Here is a 20843-nt window from a genome sequence, read left to right on the forward strand (position 1 = left end):
CTCAAGAGGCAGGTCAGGTGGTCTGGTATTCCCATCTCTTGAAGAATTTTCCACAGTTTATTGTGATCCACACAATCAAAGGCTTTGGCATAGTCAATAAAGCAGAAATAGATGTTTTTCTGGAACTCTCTTGCTTTTTCCATGATCCAGCGGATGTTGGCAATTTGGTCTCTGGTTCCTCTGCCTTTTCTAAAACCAGCTTGAACATTTGGAAGTTCACGGTTCACGTATTGCTGAAGCCTGGCTTGGAGAATTTTGAGCATACAATATTAGGTCTTCCCAAGTGGTGCTATTGGTAAAGAACCCACCTGCCAATGTAGGAAACTTAAGAGACGCAGGTTCAATCTCTCGGTTGGGAAGATCTCCTGGAGTAGGAAATGGCAACCCATTCCAGTATTCTTGCCTGGAATATTCCATGGACAGAGGAGCCTGGCCCAGTGCAGTCCATAGGGTCACACAGAGTCAGACACGACTGAAGCGACTTAGCACTCATGCATGTTATAATATTATACAATTTTTATATATTATTTTTCAGTTTTGACCAGATATAAATTCTTAAAACACACACATGCATAGTATACAAACATGCTATTGTTGCAAAAGAGTCAATCAGTATATAAGAATATGCAGAGAATTAGGAAGGCCCATACTTCTACCCCTTCTCAGATGCAGCCACAAGAATCATGTGTCTTCCACTTATGTATAGCATATGCTTGTGCATATGTATATATTTTTAATACAAATGAGATCATACTAAAATTACTGTTCAGTGATTTTTTTTCAACTTAACAATTGTCTTGGCAACTTCAGCAGAAGGTATAGATCTACCTACCACATGCTTTTAAACTACTGCGTAATATGACTGTAACATAATTTATTTAGCCATTTCTCTTTGAAGACTGTTTGTGTTCTTTCCAACTTATTTGAGACTCCATTGCGGTGACTTCACTTTTCTGTGCAATTCTCTATACATTTGCAAATGTTTTCCCAGTGGAGAATCTTGAACCAAAGGGGTAAGCATTTTAAAGGGTCTTGCTACCACCTCCTTGTCTTCCACAAAGACGGCCAGTTTGCATCTGGAACCTGGGATTTTGTACCCAGTAGCATGTACCAAAAAACTTTTCCTTCTATAAAGAATGATTGCTTTAATTTAGCTTTGCAAATGTAGAATGAAAACAAAACAAAGGGATTACTTGTCTTTCAGATCTGTTCTTTCCTTTAAAGAATTGGTATGCTTGTGCTCAGATCATCTCCTCTTCTTGACAGGTGAGGGAAATCCCCAGATTAAAGCTGATAAGACATTAGCGGGGAGCATTCCAGATTTCCATATCTCTATGGAAGACATCACAGAAGCCAGGGTAGGAGAGTGACCTTAGCGTGCCTCAATGTCCCCTCCGAGATGATGACAGGCCCCTGGGCATAGGCCCAAAAAGCCTTCAAGGTTTGTCTAATCTTCCAGAGGAGATTAAAAGCAGTAAAGCCAGCATAACACATCATTAGGAGTTTGGCTTCTGGAGCCAGGCACTCTTGGGTGTAAGGCCCAGCTCTCTGACTTATAAGCAGTGACCTTGGCCATGGTAGTTAACTCTTCTTAGCCCAAGTATCCTCATTTGTACAAGAGGGATCATAATATCCCAGCCACAGGGGGTCACTGTGAGGATTAAATGAGATATTGTGAGGATACCAATTAGCACAGCTGATGGCAAAGAGTGAGTTCTCAATAAAAGCTAGCCATTATTTATTATTGTTACCACTAGTACTACGCCCTTATTCCTGTCCAATAAAATCAGAGTCACGCAAGGACTTGGACCTCACAGAGATAAACATAGCCTGCTCGGTTCAGTGTGATGCTTTGGGGTGACACACCCTCACCCAACCGCCTGCAACCTCCTGGAAGCCTAAGGTGACAACAGCCAGAGCCTCCTTTTCTTTCTGAGGCAGCACATGAGCGGTCAGTAGCCCCCAGCTCCAGAGCCCTCAGGGTCTGAGTCTGCCTCTACCACTCATAACCGAGCGACTGTAGCTGCTGCAAATAGCTTTCTGGGTCCAGTTCACATTTGGGTAAAACAGAGACCATGCCAGTACCTACTTCAGGACTAAACGAGCTAATACATGTACAGCTTTTAGAAGAACAGTGCCTGGTACCAGGGAGGGGCTCAGACGCATCAGTTATGATCATTACTCTGAGGGAAGCCATTTGCTGCTGCCTGAAAAGGCCAACCTCAGAGTCATCTGCTCTTGGCAGAAGGGCTCAGCATCAACAGCCAATTTGCGTTTTCCTCCAGCTCCCAGATGGAGCCATGCGGTACTTCTTCCTCACCTTGTTTCAGCTCACGCAGATGGACACGCTCCACTTCAGGACCCTCAGAGCAGAGGCAGCTCTTTAGGCAGGAGGATGCCACGCTCCCAAAAGGTCCCGGAGGAGGCCAAGCCGGGTGCCTTCCTCCAAGCCAGGCTCTGGGCCAGTCCCTCCCACAGAGCAGAGGCTCTGGGACAGCCCTCAGGCCATCGCTGCCAGGGAGAGTTAAGAAAACAACAGTCCACGCGGTGCAAACAGGAGAAGGCCCCAGGAAGTGCTGTCATGGGACCTCCAGGGGTTGGCATGAATGAAGCCATGCTCCCTGGCTCCCCAGAAGAGACCGCCTACTTTCCTCCCAGTACAGGTCTAGATGAAAGTGGGCTTTGGCTCAGACTTGAGGCGCCCAGAACATCGAGCAGCTGCACTGAAGAAGCTTAGGCCGTCTGGGCAGCGCAGACCAGAAGGCTGGGCAAGGAGTCTCTCTGCCCTTCCTTGTTAACTGCCAGGGAGGAAACGCTCCCCTGGCCACAGTGGAAAGTCGAATTCAGCCATCTGTACTGTGGTGGTGACTAACCTTCTTCTTTCCTTGAACTACTGTGCTGAGTCAGCCTGTGGCTTATTTGTTTTACGGGTTGGATTGCAGAAGGAAGTCAGGACTTCTCAGATTCTGAGCCTTGGCAGCACGTACCATCACCTGTGTTCAGGTGCTGTCTGCGGTTTCAGAGAGCGTCTGATACACTCACCTGAGCTCCCAGATCGTGGGGTTACCTCATGGAATACCTGGGGCTCTGGGGTAAAATGGAAATCTCCATCCCATTTAAGAACACATAACGGGCTCTGAACCAGTGGCAATCCTTGTGCCTTTCTCCTGCTGGGCTCTGGGTATCATACCTGCAGATCCCGGAGGCAGCTCAGAGAGGTGGAAATCAGATTACAAGTGTCATTTCATTTAACATGGAATAACCACTACAACAATTTTGAGTGCCACATGCAGAACTCTGTGCCCAGTGAAACGAGAGGATGATCCTCCTCTCCGATGTAGTTGTGAGGTCAGGCCAGGGCTCACTCTCCTCTGGTCTGTTAGAGTGCTGAACACCACAAAGCAAGTCAGGACAGAGAGAGGAAAGGAGTTAATTTTCCCTCCAAGTGCCGGGCACGGTATTCAGTGCTTGACAACTTCATTTACTTCTCCCGATCATCCTAAATGTATAGCCATCATTAGCCTGCTTTACATATAAGAGGATTAAGGTTTAGACACGATGGACTATTTGCCAAAAGTCTTACAGGTTGCAAGTGATTTTTTAATTTTTTATTTTATATTGGAGTATAGCCGGTTAACAATGCTGTGATAGTTTCAGGTGAGCAGGAAAGGGACTCAACCATACATGTACATGTATCCATTCTCCCCCAGACTCCCCTCCTATCCAGGCTGCCACACAACATTGAGCAGAGTTCCCTGTGCCATACAGTAAGTCCCTGTTAGTTATCCACTTTGAATATAGCAGTGTGTACCTGTCCATCCGAAACTCCCTAAGTATCCCTTCCCCGATTCTTCCTCGCTGGTAACCGTAAGTTCATTCTCTACGAGTCTATTTTGTAAATAAGTTCATTTGTATCATTTTTTTTTTTTAGATTCCACATATAAGGGATATCATATGATATTTCTCTTTCTCTGTCTCACTTACTCAGTATGACAATCTCTGGGGGTCAAGATCTGTACTCGGGTCTACAGGCTCCAAAGCTCACCCAGACCATAGCGATCAACACTCGTGAACTGATTGCCAGTGTCATGAACTGTCCAGCAGCCCCTCCTTTCTGACTCCACACTGTGTGTATACGCTTCCCCGGCACCCACATGCCTGTGAACGACCTGGGTGATCCCAAGCCTCTCCCCACTGCCCCAGGAGAGCTGACATCCTCCCGGAGGCCAGGACCCCAAAAGGAAAAGCCATCTTGGTTCCCATGTGAGATGCAATTCAGACCTGCCCTCTCCTCTCCTAGTGGAGAAAATTGCTATCTGTCTTGCACAGTTCAGGCTCTGTAATTTACAATCCAGTCTTGGGAGGGTTTTGAAAAATTTTCCTTTAAAACAGTGGCTGGAATGCAGCCTCCACATGGCCTTCATGACTAGATCTGCTACATTCAAATGCATTATATTGAACTTACTATAAAATTCACACTATTCCAGACTCCCAGAAATGACAGTTTTATTTAGAAGTAAGTGAGCAAAGTGATGACTTCATTGGTCCCAATGCCAAAATCTTAGCTCAGTGTTTCTCAAATGTTTCGTGTTCAGGACCTCTTTCTACTCTTAAAAAATGTTACAGAAACCAAAGAGCTATTGCTTCATCTAAGTTTTATCTAAAGTCCATGGACAGTGGAGCCTGGCAGGCTATAGTCCGTGGGGTTGCAAAGAGTCGGACATGTCTGAGCATCTGAGCATGCATGCACGCATTTACAATTTTAGAAATGAAATTTATTCATTAAAACACAATAAACTTAAAACATGTTTACATAAATAGCATATTAGAAAATATCTCTGTTTTCCAAAACAAAAAATATTTAGTAGGAGTGGCATTGTTTTACATATTTTACAAATCCCTTTAATTTCTGATTTAATAGAAGACAGATGAATACTCATATCTGATGCTGTAACCAATCTGTAGTGATTTTGAATGTCAGATAGCCCCTGAAAGACCCCTGGTGATCTTGTGAGAGAAGAATGGGGAGAAGGGCAAAGACTACTTTATGACAATAGTTTTAACCTTATGGACTTCCTGAAAGCATCTCAGGGACCACCTACCCTCCCAAGAAGTCCCCGGGCCACACTTTGGGAATCACCTGCTGCTGCTAAGTCGCTTCAGTCATGTCCGACTCTGTGCAACCCCATAGACGGAAGCCCACGAGGCTCCCCCGTCCCTGGGATTCTCCAGGCAAGAACACTGAAGTGGGTTGCCATTGAGAATCACCGTCTCCGTTCAAATGTATGATTTTTCTTGTGAGAAAAATCCACCCAGAAGTATTAATATCTAAAGAATATAAAGACCATAATATCTATGGTCTTGATATAGGAACTTGGTGGCAGTGAGGGTAGATTTCAGAGGCAAACATGTCCCAGTGACTGATTTTTGGAGGAAAGCCCCTGAGACATGTGTGGGCACTTCTAAACAGCTGGGCTATCAGAGAGGTACCACTCCCAGATGATGGGTCTAGTGGGGATGGTTCAGCTTAACCCCCAAGCAGGGCCAGAAGGAAGAGGCAGAGTGGTACCCACATCTCTGCTGCCCAGAGCCCAGGTGATGTCTGAGTCAGCGACCAGGAGAGCGTGGCACAGATGAAGGGGATGGGGAGCTCCTGCTCAGGTGTGGGGCCAGAAGGGCATCTGAACCACATCCTGAGATCACAGCGGCTCTTTCATTAGCAGCTGTGCCAGTAATAACAATAGTAATAGTAATAATGTACTACTAATAATGGAAGAACTACCATTTATTGAGCACTCTGAGCCGGGCAGAGTGCCAAGCACTTGACATGAATCATTTTATTAATCCTTCACAACCAACTCTCTAAGGTAACTATTAACCATAATCCCTTTCCTACAGACAAATAAAGCAAGACAGGAGGAGTTGGCGTTATCAACCAAGGCCACGCAACTCCTGTGGTAGCTGAGCTAAAATGTGAATTCCCGTCTACCAGATCCTGGAGGTACCCTGCAACCTCTGCTCCAGGCCAGGTAAGCAAAACCGTAAGAGCAGGAGACATGAACATTACTGGTTCCTATTAGATGAAGCACAGGGACAGAGTGGACACCTTCTCCCACTCCAACCAGCCTTTTGGAGGCTTCAGAGTTGAATTGTAGGGATTTCCTGGTGGCCCAGTGGTTAAGACTTTACCTTCCAATTCAGGGGTTCATTCCGTGGTCAAGGAGATGGGATCCCACATGCCTCTCAGTCAAAAATAACAACAACAGCAAAAAAACAAAACATAGAACAGAGGCAATGTTATAACATTCAATAAAGACTTGGAAAATGGCCCACATTTTTAAAATCTTTTTTTTCTTTTTAAAAAAGCTGAATCATAATGGGGTCTTCAACAGTGAGGGAGGTGGGGTGCTGAGGTGACAGCTTTTGGTGCATGGGTCCTTCCCTTAGTTATAGGGCCCCACCTGTGCCCCTCCCCACACAACTCTGGCTTTCCAAGGGTCCTGCCACTGTTGACACCAGCCAGGAAGCACAGGCATTGGCCCACCCACCTCTACTCCCCCCACCGAAATCTACAAGATGTACCCCCTTTCAAAGCTCCGACATGAGGTCCTGCAGACTCCTGCTCCCAGCAGACCAGCTGGCACAAAGCCACCTCCACATCCCGCCCCTTCTGAGCTCAGCTGCCCAGAGGTGTGAATTTCCCATAAGCAAGCTCAACCCTCCACCCCCATTCCCTGAAAAAGCAAACAGAGATCGTGTGAGAATTCTCTCCCAAGGCATCATACCTTCTCCCTAACCAGAGGCTCCAAGGAGTTCAGCTTTGCACGAGCTTTTAATTTGCGTGCAGACAAGCACAAAAGACCCAACCGGATATACCTGTTATTTCCCAATGACCTGAGAGCCCGAAGTTTATGTTAAGCCCTGGGTTAGGGCTCGGCTTGCACGCAAGGCTAGGACTCCTGCAGGCAATTGAGAGGTGGTGGTGGAGAGGACAGAGGAACAACTCTGAAGTGACAGCACATAATTTAATTCCCCCTAAGCTTTCCAAGCATGCAGACTGTTCCTTTTTCGTCAGCGTATAACCTAAGTGATTTGTTCTACTCAGGCAAGAAATGTCTAATTTAAACCATATTGCAGCTAAGCCCTCAGTGGAGAAAGAGAGCTCCCTGCAGCTTGGCTTGTACGTGGTGGGGCTGGATGGCAGCTGAGGCAAAGCAGACTCCTGCAGCCCCTGTGTTTCTTACCCAGGTCACGATTGGAGAAACATGCATTCTTGGGCTTTAATCATCACACTCACTCTTCTGTCTCGTGCTTCACCCCTCGTGAATGGGTTTAATTTTAGTAAGAATGTTTACAGGAGAGTGTTGGCTTGACGTCTCTGATGTCTTTGGTCTGAGTTCCCTCTGAGCCACCACTGGCTATGGGACTTCAGGCAAACCTCTTAAACTCCAACTGCTGTTTCACTGTTTTCCCTTCTCTGAAAAATAGCCAGGAGGGCGCAGGTTGACACGTTTTAGTGGAAAGTGATCAGGTCTAGAAAGAAAGAGATCTGTGTTCCAACCCTGCTTTGCCCCTAAGTAGCTATGGATTTGAGACAAGGGACTTTTCTGTAGGCTTCTCAGGTGGTGCAGTGGTTAAAGAATCTGCCTGCCAATGCAGGAGACACAAGAGATGCAGGTTCAATCCCATGGAGTAGGAAATGTCAATCCACTTCAGGTTTCTTCCCTGGAAAATAACATGGACAGAGAAGCCTGGTGGACAGCAGTCCATGGTGTCGCAGAGTCAGATACAACTGAGCATGCACGCACTTTGCTCTGGTCATCAATTTCCTCATCTGTTTTTTAAAATAAGGGAATTGGCAGGGATGGTCTTTAAAGTTCCTTCAGCTCTAAAAGACTATGTATGTCCTAAACCACTTCCAGCTTGACAAAATAATCACCATTATTATTATAATTATTAGTAGTATCTGATTCCCTTCTATAATTCCAAAGATTTCACTAGCCAGGAAAATCTTGTTTTACTTTTTTTTTTTTTAAATACTTTTATTTGCCTAACTTATATGGAGGATACTTTACTGCCCTCTTTCCCAACTATAGGATTTCATGTGGAGGCTCTGCGTCTGTCTCATTCTCTATTGAAATATCGAATTTCCCCCACAGCCACGCCAGACTATTAAAAAGTGGTCTCTAAACACAGGCTCCATTTCAAGGCTGTTCTCTCAGCCAAAAGTGCCCCCTCCCATTCACTGCTGTGAAAATTCTCTTTGCTTTTCCTCCACTCCCCATCATGAAATGAATTGTTTTCCCCTCTGGATCCCTTGAGCAATTTGCACTGTGATTGCATCGACTTTATTCTATCTGGTGTTATTTTTGGTTTCCTATCCAGCATATCTTTGCTCAGCTAGACCCTCAGGACCTGGAAATCATCGGGGACTTGGTCACGTGTAGAGCCCAGCCTCCCCGCTGTCCTCTCCCTTCCCCTGGCACCTGGTATACATTCAGTGTTCATAGAGGAATTAAGTTGTTGAACCCTGTGGATTTCATCCTAATGGGACAAGAATGCTCCTTGGGTTAGAAGTTCACAGCCAGTCAGGGTTGAGCAGTGCAGATCCCCACCCGCCCCCCATGAAAGCTTACATAGGCTGGTGATAAGACGGAGGCTGTGGACTGAGGGTGATGCTTGGAGGTCCCAGGAGAAAGCTGGCTTTTGGGTGGTAGGCAAAGTTGGTCTAGCCTCACTTGGTAAAAGGGGCCACATACGCCCTTATCCTTCGCCAGGCTTAGAAATAGCTGAATGACCCTCCTGTCTGCGTGTTTTGTAAATAGGACCCAACTCAGGTCGCTTGGGAGCTTTTCTGAAACTTTAAAAAACAAAAATTGCTATTTAGCTATATTTGCTTATGCTCCTCCTTCTTCCAGTATATGGTAACTTCCTATTTTTTTAAATTTACTTTTCTCCCCAGTTTACTTACTTATTTAATTTTGTGGCCATGCTGCACAGCATGTGGGATCTTAGTTCCCTGACCAGGGCTCTGAATTGCAAGCACAGAATACCCATGCCCCTGAATTGGAAGCACAGAATCTTAACCACTGGACCACCAGGGAGGTCCCCGTAACTTCCTTTGAACATTTCCACTTGCCCTACCCTGGAATACATCTAGGTCTTTGCTGCCTTTGGTGTAAAGTCTTGTTTGAAGACATCAAGTTCTGTGTGATTTGTTTTTTCTCACTAAACATGAATTCTAATTTAAAACAAATTCCTTACTCTTTACTAGGTAGAGATTTTGCAGAAAACCAAAGTCTCATTTTTAAATGAATGAGGATTCAAAAAGTTAGCCTAATGAAAAGAAGTTTAGGTTCAGAGCCTTTATACACAGTGGTGGTGGTTGTTAATTCACTAAGTCATGTCCAACTCTTGGCGACTCCATGGACTGTAGCCCTCCAGGCTCTTCTGTTCTTGGGATTTCCCAGGCAAGAATACTGGAGTGGGTTGCCATTTCCTTCTCCAGGGGATCTTCCTGGATCAGGGATCAAATCTGCATCTCCTGCATTGGCAGGCAGATTCTTTATTGCTGAGCCACCAGAGAAGCCCTAAGCATAGTGGTAGAGAAATGGAAAAGCCATGTTGTTGGAAAGGTGATTTTAAATTCAACAGAGGTTTTACAATCAAAATAGAGAAATTTTGTCATGAAGAGTGACATAACAAAGAAACAGGTTCTGAGATCCTCCTTTGATTTTAGTGCTTCCGGGGAAGGATTCTGCACATTTTGAGCAATTTCTTCAGAAAAGGATCAAGTTCATTGAAAAGGCTCACCATCTTGCTAAAAATATATAACTATTGAAAGAACCAAAGGTCAAGATAACTGTGTTCTCAGAGGTACCTTTTTCTTAAAATATGTGAATTATCTCACCAAAGATATTTGAAAAATCTGCGTGGTTGGTGCACACAGTCACTTTTAGTGGGCCCCAGCTCACTAAAAGCCAGAAGAGGAGGAGAGGTCATTTCTGGTGACCAAGAGGGCAGTAGGTTGGGAATTCACTGGAGGGTAGTTAGTGTCCTTTTTCTTTAACATTGGGATAAGCATGACACATGCAAATTTACAAAGCATTCTCAATGAGTAAGAAGAGAGAGAAGGCTGAGACAAGTTAAATAAACACTTGAGAAACAAAGCAGATAAAACCTGTTTGCTGCCACAAGTGCCATGGGGGAGCAGCATTCCTGAACCAGAGGGGAAGTGAATGAAACCTCAGGTCTCAGAGGGGAGAGGTGGCTAAATGCTGGCCTTTCCCCTCCCAGCCCAGTTGGAATGCTGGCTTAGAGAAAAAGAAAGGGTTGAGGGGGTTTTACTTTTTAATAAAACATCTCAGAAATGACCATGAACAAGGCAAAGCTGATGCTCACAGATAAGCCAGGGACCGAGGAAGGTAGTGGTGGTTAGAAGCTGGTGGGTGGTAGAGGAAAGTGTCTCCAGCGTTTAGGTCAATAGACCAGAGCAGAGAAATGAAAGTGCAATAAGAACATCTTTGGGGGAAAGCCAGCCAGTCGTTTTCCTTTCTGAATTGAGAAGGGACATTTCAAGTCCAGGAAGGGTAGGGATGAAGGAGAGGAAAGAGCCAGAAATGTGGAGGAGCTATATGATATCTGACCTCATAATCTCCCCCAAACAATTTCTTTTCAAAAAAACTTTTTATTTTATATTGAAGTATAACCGATTAATAATGTTGTGATAGTTTCAGGCAGACAGCAAGGGGACTCTGCCATATGTATACATGTATCCATTCTCCCCAAACTCCCCCAACAATTTCTGTAATGATTGTGACACCAAGTACATAGGTACCCCTTCACCTCTGCTCTAAAGATGTCTGTTCATCAACACGAGGAGAAGTTGGTGGCAGAATTCCATGACTTGCAAGGTGTTTGTGACACAGGGAGAAGCAGTGTCTTCCCTGAGTTCCGAGGGCCCTGGTGACACTTCTTTGGACTTAAAACTTTTCCTTGAAACTCTTGAGCATTGTGAAATGAGAGAAAAGGTTTATCTTGGAGTCGTACTAGCACCAGCCACAACCTCAATGGCCAAAGGTTTAAATCCTCTGGAATAATTAGCCTAGAAAATGCAGGAGTCAAAACAGCTCTACAAAATCTGAAGGGAAGGGAAAGATGAAGCCAGAAGGCCAGTAGAATGTGTGTGTATATGTGAAAAACGTTCCTCACCTGTGGTTGTTTGGGGGGCGGGGTGCAATCATCTATGCGTGTGTCTATGTGACATATTTTTACACATTTACAAATGTGTTTTAAGCTGTGGTGGTGGTGGTTTAGTTGCTAAGTCATGTCCGATTCTTGCGACCCCATGGACTGTAGCCCGCCAGCCTCCTCCGTCCATGGGATTTTCCAGGCAAGAATACTGGAGTGGACTGCCATTTCCTTCTCCAGGGGATCTTCCCAACCCAGGAATCAAATCCAGGTCTCCTGCATTGCAGACAGACTCTTTACTGACTGAGCTATCTGAAAACAAATCCAGATCAGCTCCCACCCCCCGCTTTTTTTATCCTAAAGGCATATTACATGGATATCCAAAAGTTCTGAAAGGAGAATCTTAAATACACAAAGCATTTCCCAACTGATCACCATGTGAATGATGTAAACAGTCACCTGTAGTACTGAGTCGCCATGTGTCCTTTTCATGGGTAAGGAATTGTAAGTTAATTTGTGGCAGTGGTCTTAGATTTCAGACGTTAATAGCAGCAAATTATAGAAGAAAAGCAAGATGGTATGATTCATGACCTAGAAAGAGCAGCTTCTAGTTTCCACTTATCCTCTGTGTCACGTGATATATTTCAGAAACTCACTTAAAATTGAGAAAATAAGCCATTCCTAATTGTGCTTAAGGAAATAGCTCATTTACGAATCTAAGAAGATTAGAGAATCTTTCGTGTGTTTGTTTAGAACCCAGGCCAAATTTTTTTTCCAGAGGCACTAACCTGATTTTCCCTTTTCCTTAAAAAAAAAAAAAAAAAAAAAAAAAACCTCTCGTAAAGTTAAAGTGTTTTTTAAAAAAAAGTGGGCTTCGCATGCAATAACCCATTCAAGGACTTTGATGATAGACTCACCTCTGCTATGAGTATGGAATTTTTGCATTTTTGAGATGGATCTTTTTTTAATGAATACACCATTGTATTTTTGGAGTTTCAATTGACTCAATTTAAAAAAAGATGATTTTCCAGCCAGTTGTTTGAATTCCCATAAAACTCGATTTCCACAGGTTAGCTCAAGAAAATTAAAAAAAAAAAAAAAAAAAAACACTAAGTTCTAAGCATGTTGCTTGAAACTCTTTAATGTTTTCCCAAAGAATTTATAATACATTCCCACCCCCAAACTGCCACTTAGCCCATCTGGACCCTTCTCACCTTTCTTCACGCTCTGCTCTTACTCTGTGGTCCCCTTGCTGTGCCTCAAATGTCAGAGTTCTTTCTTGCCTCACAGTTTCAGGGCTTACTGTTCTTTTCTGCCTGGAAAGTTCCTCCTTGATCTTTGCATGGTTGGCTGCATCAGATATGTTGTTTTAGAGCACCGTTCTTTGACCCCCTCTCTAGAGCAGGGGCCCATCCGAGCTCCCTTGCTCTCAAGCCCATCACTGTCTCTCTGTTCTAACTGGCTTCCATTGCAATCTGCCTGGTTATATCTGTTTCTGCCACTGGATTTCAAGTTTCTTGGGAATAGAGACTTTGTCTAGCTCATGCACCTTTCTCTTCTGTCAGTGCCCGGCAAATAGTAGATGTTCAGTAAATACTTACTCAATGAGTGGATGAATGATAAGACATTGATCTGTATCTATTTTTCTTTCTGGGTTGTGAAGGGAACCCGAGAGAATGGAGTGAAGGCTGGGCTCAACAGAGACTTTTTTCTTCATTTTATTATTTTTTATTTGTTTGTATTTTAAGATAGGAGATGAGAAGATTTTTTTATGCTTTTGAGAATGATCCAGGAGAGAGAAAGAAAGAGATGATAACGAGGATGTAGCAGAGAAGGAAAATATTGCAGGAAAGGGGTCCTTGAGCAGTTATGCTGATGTGGTTCAAGGAAAGTGCTAACCATTGCTAGACACGTGGACCCTTTGCCACAGTGAAGGAGGAAGACAGAGAAAGCAAGTTCCAGTTTACAGTGCATGCTGTGTGTGTGTGGTGTGTGCGCGCGCACGCGTGTATTGATTTGGGGTAGACAGATAAGCTTGTTGCCCTCAGGAATTCCCTGGCAGTCCAGTGGCTAGGACTCTGCACTTCTGCTGCTATGGGCCTGAGTTCAATATCTGGATCCCTGACTGGGGAACTAAGATCCTTCAAGCTGCACAGGGTGGCTCAAAAAAAAGGAGGGGGAGTGTTGCCCTAGTGTGTGTTAGTTGCTCAGTCATGTCTGACACTTGTGATCTCATGTGTCATGACTGTAGCCTACCCAGCTCCTCTGTCCATGGAATTCTCCAGGCAAGAATATTGGAGTAGGTAGCCATTCCCTTCTCCAGGGCATCTTCCCAACCCAGGGATCGACCCCAGGTCTCCCGCATTGCAGGCAGATTCTTTACTATCTGAACCACCAGGAAAGTCCATTGCCCTAGCTTCTAATTTTTTAGAACTGGACATACATAAAACAGGACAACAGCTGGGCATGTGAGAGAGGAAAGGGATGTGGAAAGGTTAAGGAGACATGAGATTTCAAAAAATTATCTTAAAAAAGCAGAAGAGCAAACTATGTAGGGATGTGTAGAAGGATTGTAGTGCTTCCTGTCCATTAGAGTTTGATCATCATGAGTTTGAACTGAGACAGCTGGATTTGGGGATTTTCTCAATACTTGAAGTGGGAATGTAATTGTTACCACTTTTCTGGAGGGCTGTGTCCTTTGATTGAGCCATTCTAAGAATTCATCCTAAAGATAGCTGGACATCTTTTGAGAAGATGTATATACAAAGATGTTCAACAAAAACTTTATAATCGATAGCAAATAACTAGAAAATATCTAAATGTCAGCAATAGGAGGTTGGATAAATAGAGATATCTGTACAATGGGATATTTTGCAGCTGTTAAAGACTGTATGTCTATATTCAATGATATGGGGAGATAACCATGATGAGTTATTGAGTGAAGAAAATGCAGTTTTCAGTTCAGTTCAGTTCAGTCGCTCAGTCATGTCCGACTCTGCAATCCCATGTACTGCAGCACACCAGGCTTCCCTGTCCATCACCAACTCCTGTCCATCACGTTGGTGATGCCCTCCAACCATCTCATCCTCTGTTGTCCCCTTCTCCTCCCGCCTTCAATCTTTCCCAGCATCAGGGTCTCTTACAATGAGTCCATTCTTTACATCAGGTGGCCAAAGTGTTGGAGTTTCAGCTTCAGCATCAGTCCTTCCAATGAATATTCAGGACTGATCTCCTTTAGGATGGACTTGTTGGATCTCCTGCAGTCCAAGGGACTCAAGAGTCTTCTTCAACACCACAGTTCAAAAGCATCAATTCTTCAGCACTCAGCTTTCTTTATATTCCAACATATATTCCATACATGACTATTAGAAAAACCATAGCTTTGACTAGATGGACCTTTGTTGGTAAAATAATGTCTCTGCTTTTTAATATGCTGTCTAGGTTGGTCATAGCTTTTCTTCCAAGGAGCAAGTGTCTTTTAATTTCATGGCTGCAGTCACCATCTGCAGTGATTTTGGAGCCCAAAAAAATGAAGTCAGACACTGTTCCATTGTTTCCCCATCTATTTGCCATGAAGTGATGGAACCAGATGCCATGATCTTAGTTTTCTGAATGTTGAGCTTTACGCCAACTTTTTCACTCTCCTCTTTCACTTTCATCAAGAGGCTCTTCAGTTCTTCTTCACTTTCTGCTATAAGGGTGGTGTCATCTGCATATCTGAGGTTATTGATATTTCTCCTGGCAATCTTGATTCCAGCTTGTGCTTCATCTAGCCTGGCATTTCACATGATGTACTCTGCATATAAGTTAAATAAACAGGGTGACAATATACAGCCTTGACATTCTCCTTTCCCAATTTGGAACCAGTCTGTTGTTCCATGTCCAGTTCTAACTGTTGGTTCTTGACCTGCATACAGATTTCTCAAGAGGCAGGTCAGGTGGTCTGTTATTCCCATCTCTTGAAGAATTTTCCAGTTTGTTGTGATCCACACAGTCAAAGGCTTTGGCATAGTCAATAAAGCAGTACAAAAATAAAATCCCATTTGTTGAACTCAAATGCAACTGATCCTATAGGGTATCCTGGAGCTGGAATGGCCCTTTAAAATTGTTCAGAATCAAAGCAAGGGCCCGGGAAGGGAATGAAATCTTGGATGAGGCAGATCGCACCCACAGAGGACGATTCCCACTGAGGGACTCAGTTGTGGCCATCAGTGGCCAGCACTCCCCACAGCCAGGGGAATGATTTCCTCCATCCTGCAGGTACATCTGAGTAACAGACCGCAGCATCCACCAGGGCCTGCAGTTCCTGGTCCGTGGTTACCGAGATCGTCAGAATACCTGTTCACTGTTGTCTTCAGGCTGTGAGAAGCTGAGGTAAAGGATATGAAATTGCTTTGTAAGCCATAGAGCACCATCAACTGTGATGTGTTGTTGGTCATTATTATCTGTTATGGGTTCCCATCCTGCTTTTCCTCACTTTCCCTAGGCTTAAGCAATCTCATTTTCTCTTTCTTATGTTTATGGACCAGAGGAAAAAATAAGAAGAAAAAACAGGGAAATATTCTGAAAAAGAAAAGGTCCTCTGGTTTTCTGTCCTGTGTATGTACAATTCTCAGCAGGTCTTGTCAGGAGTTTGGGCCTCCCCTCCTCCACCGCACCCAGCGCCAGGGCTGAGTAGGCTGGACTGTCTGGGTCAGAAGAATGACCCCATGAAGGACTTGAGCCATCTCTTTCTCTCTTCCTCCCCCAATGAGACATGGGCCCACAGATTATCTGGGGAATTAGACCAGGGAAGAAAAGAAAAGCCGCCTCGGGCAACTGCATTTCTTAGTAGCAAGGGGAGATTGTGAGGAAAAAGTTGAAGCCCAAGGGAAATTCTGAGACACGGTTTACAGAGACCACAAACACCTTCTTGTGGAGAATCAGTGGAGGGAAAGCAAAGAAAACTGAGAATATCTTTTTAACTCTTCTAAGAAGATGTATCCCCCCTATGCACCCAATCAACATCTCTAGAGAATGTGTGTGGTCACAGAGTTGAAGGGTTGAGCAAATCGCCTCCCTGCCTCCAGATGGTTTTAAATGGTAGCAGATAAGAGGAGGACTCACCGCCCCACAGCTTCCCCGCCCCCACCCCCACAGCCAAGCTTTTTCTGGAACAGTGAGGGTAGCTTTCAGACCCAGGGAATGCCTGCAGGCTGGCACCAAGGAGACATTTGTAGTTTTCCTAAAGGGGAAAGCAACCCCATCTTTCCCCGCCTCCCCATTATGGTTCTGAACCACTCAGAAATGCTAAAACAACACACGTGGGGGTTCCTGGCAAATAATAGACTACAAATGAGCAGAGAGAGAGGGAAAACAAATCCAGTTACAAGAAAGGAGAAAATGGTCACTCCTCCCAGAAACACTCACAAGAAAGAAAGCACACAGGCAGCCCTGCACTGCCCCCCCAGTGCTCAGTAAAATACTGGTGTCTTGGGATTTGGGGGGTCGTAGGGCACAAGTCAAGATCTAATCAGTTCTCCTTATATCTTGAGCCAAGGTTATGAGTAAGTGCATTTATCCTGAATGTCTGACTGGGTCCACACAGACAAGGAACACTAGAGCAGCACTGAAAATCATGGGAACGTGGGGGCCCGTTCACAACACATCCTTAACTTAAAATAGTCCACAGTACATTGTTAAGATAAAGAAAACAGCACATTAAGTAGGATCCCAATTTTGAAAAACAGCATAAAGAACTTTCAATCTGCCAAGACCGCGGAGTGCCAGATGTAAAATACTAAATGTTTCTCTCTGTGATAGGATTATTTTTTTCTTTATGCGTTTCTGTGTGTTCTGTTTTCTTTCCCTGCCCTGATCAAATGTTTCTACTGCAATTTGAGAAATAAAAAGTAAGAATAGTTTGGTGAGATGAGCTGGTTTCATGATTGTGAGCACCCGTTCACAAATGTACATGCACACACATACACAGTATGAATGAATTTGTGTGTGTTTCAAAGCTCTAGCCTCCTCCTTCTATTTCAACCAGGATTCCTTTTGTCACTGGTGAGTTCTCAAACCCAGTGTAACTTCAGTCCACATTTCTGGGGAGACAGTCTCCTAATACTGCTACCAAAGTAGCTAGTACCTTCCACCAAGGTTTCTGAAAAGCAGCCCCTCCCAGTTCCTCTCCCTCGAATAAGACCACCAGGGACCCTTCCCTTGCTCTCCACCATCACTCTCGGAATGCGGAGAAAGGAGTGAAGGGAAGGAGCAGGATGGTTTGCTGACCTACAGCTCTTCTCAAATGCCCTTTGGCAGAAGGCTCACAGGTGGTGTGACATTCTGTAGCAGTTAGAAAGAACACCTCCAGTGAGCTTGACTCAACCCCTGATGAGCTCCAGGGACAGGAGCAAGGAGAGGCCTGCCAGCCAAGTTCCCTCTGGCTGTTAGCTGAGGGTAGAAACAGGGACCAACTGCCTGATTCTGCAGACTTAGGTTTCATCCTTACTTTCAGAGATCTGGATTTCTTCTGACATTAACTGCTTCCTTTCCTCGAAGGTTCCTGCCAGCCCTTTTGTCTCAACATCTTAAAAGGCTTAAATGGAACTAGGCCAGGGCTTGTATGTTTACATTCTCCTGTGCCTGTTCCCTCTGTGTCTTAGTGGCACTGCTCCCATTCTATTGTTATTCTCTTTGTTACAGCCCATAAATTCTGTGCTGCCAGGGCGTTGTCTTTGGGGGTTTAACTCTAAGCTTCACCACATACCTGTAAATGATTAGTAAGCAGTGTTTGGTTAATAAATAACATTCAGGTCTGATATTAATAACAGACTTCTTCAAGCAGGACACAGCTGGTGACGATTTAGTGACACAGGGTCACCTTAGTTTTTTGGAGCATTAGCTTGGAGGAGAGACTGAATGCTGCCAGATGTCACCAAGCTAAAAAAAAAATAAACATATCTGGGTCCTGAGAGAGAACCCTGGAGGATATGCGCATGTGCGCACATCCCGCCCCCGCCCCCCCCCCCCCCCCACGCGGAAGGAGATTGCTGCTCTTTTCAATGTCATATCTATTGTTGCCTCCCAAGATCCTGTGGGCCCATCTCATGCATTTCCATCCCTAGAGTGAGCACATTTTCTGAGCTAAAAATCAGTGTTCATTGGTTGGCCATGAGTCAAAAATTCAGAATGGTCTGGAAAAGTTGGGAAAAATAGGTTTCTCAATAGAGAGGCATCCAGCAGCCTTCCTTACGGCCATAATTGTTCAGTGCTATTGAAAAACTTACTGCTAAGTGCTTCCAGAGCCTGGAGTTACAGAGAAGAAAGCTGTCCTCCTAAAGCTTTGCTCCTTTGTGAAGACACTCTGGATGGGCGCTCTATTCTGGCTTATTCAAGTTCCAAGCAAATGTTTGACCTTGCTTGGCTATTGTCACAGCTAATGCCCACCCCTCCTCCATTCAATCCCTCCCCAACACAGACATCACTTCTTATTTCTTCCTTTTTAATGTTTTTTTTTTTTTTTTAATATTTATTTATTTTTGGCTGTGCTGGGTCTTCGTTGCTGTGAGCAGACTTTCTCTAGTTGCAGCGAGTGCGGTCTACTCTCTAGTTGAGGTGCATGGGTTTCTCATTGTGGTGGCTTCTTTTGTGGCAGAGCACAGACTCTAGATCGCAGGCTTCAGCAGTTGCGGTGCACAGGTTTAGTTGCCTCGAGGCATGTGGAATTTTCCCAGACCAGGGATCAAACCCATGTCCTCATCTGCATTGGCAGGCAGATTTTTAACCACTGGACCACCAGGGAAGTCCCTTCTTATTTCTTTCTCCTTATCTCAGTAGAGACTGGCGGTCTTGCTCTGAGTTCCTTCTGTCAGAGAAGGAGGCCCTTTGCTTACTTTCTCCAGACCCTACTCTTGAGTTCAGCCCAATGGGAAACCTCTCCTGGCTTCAGTGTTCACAGAGGACCTTCCTCAAGTCAGGCCAAACCTCCCACTTCCATCCGTCAAACCAGCTCTTCCCTCACTCATGGATCAGCTGCTTCTCAAGAACCTCTTCTTCATCTAACTGTTCCCAGCATGACAGTGACTTTGTAACCATCTTTCAGGTTTTTCTTGTCATGACCTCCCTGTCATAATTGAAGATCCAGAAAATCTTTCTGTATTAATATGCAGAAAGAGGAATTCCTGTCTTCAGCAAAAGAGCAAGAGGTATAGAGACATGTATCTGGTCCACTTTGCCCACAAATGCTGACCTTACAAACAACAGGGGTAGAAACAGTTAGGGTAAGGTTCTAGCCCAGAACAGCTACCTCGTAGGAGGTCCACAGTTTGTCTATTTGCAATTCAAAGCCCCTGCAGAATGACAGTACGGTTAATTACTTTCCTCTTTTGAAGACAAGAGACTGTTCTTTAGCAAGAGCAGAAAATTCACAAATTACTGTCCTAATTCCCCTTCCTACCCCTGTGGAATCTCATCCAGCATCTCAAAGAGCTACTCTTTGCTGCCGGGGAGCAGCCACTGCCAGGCCTGGTGCCTTCCCCTTTCTCGGTTACCTTCTTCCTAGATCAACATCCCTTTCCTTCCTTTCCCACGTGCTACCTCTTCCTTCTCTTAGGAAAGACTGTGAGGTTTGATGGGCGTGTTGTCAGGTATCTGAGCTTCTAATTATAGCTCTTTCATTACCAACCTGTGAGTTGGGGAACAGAACTGTAGCCGATAAGAGATGGCAGATTTCATTGTGTAATTTAGTTCTTCGTATCAATGTGTCATTCTGACTCCTTTCACTTTAACCAGATGTTTTGCCAGAAATTATCATTTAACCATTTGAAGGACTATGACTAAAAGCATGTTAAAATTGTTTCCCCTTTAGCCTGAACATTCAATTTTTGGTAAACTTTCTAGCACTGTTTCCCTGGAGACCTGATAAAAGAAAGTAAAAAAACGGCCCTGATTGGTAAACTGTATCTGGACTGGGACAATGTAAGTACCAGGTTGGAAGCTCTTTTTCTGGTTTCCCCTAAGGGCAGTGACTTTTATCACTGGCATGACACTCTGGGGACCATAGAAGCTATGCCCATGGGGTTCTTCCAAAAGATATTAAGTGCTATGGAGCACAAGTCTTCCAATTCAGGGTGGCTTTCATATCCTCCTGATGTGAGTCTCACTGCTTTACATCTGAGTCTCACCTGGGGCCCAGGAGACTAACTGGCAGAAATAGAGGGATGGTTTTGTGGTCAGCTGCTAGGTCCTGCAGGAGAGGAATGCCAGACGTGTCCAGCTAGCTCACTGTGCATCCTGGCCCATGCTACTTTCTGAGTCAGATGGTACCCCATGTGATATGGCAGTCTTGTGAGTTGGCATGTCTAGAAGAGGCTTAGAAGAAGAGCTCCTGGTGGGCTCTGCAGGTGGGGTTTTGACTTGCAGTGAACAAGAGCATTGGCCTGTGAAGCTGTCTGCATGAGTCAACAGTCCAAGTCATATGAACAAAGGGGGTCAAAAGGTACAAATTTCCAGTTGTAAAATAAATAAGTCATGGGGATGTCATGTATAGTTTCAGTTTTGCAAGATGCAAAGATTTCTGGAGATTGGTTGCACAACGACGTGAATGGACTTAAAACTCCTGAACACTTGGAAATGGTTAAGATGATAGATGTTATGTGTATTTTACCACAGTT

This window comes from Bubalus kerabau, chromosome 11 (genome assembly GCF_029407905.1).
Source record: "Bubalus kerabau isolate K-KA32 ecotype Philippines breed swamp buffalo chromosome 11, PCC_UOA_SB_1v2, whole genome shotgun sequence".
Classification (NCBI taxonomy): domain Eukaryota; kingdom Metazoa; phylum Chordata; class Mammalia; order Artiodactyla; family Bovidae; genus Bubalus; species Bubalus kerabau.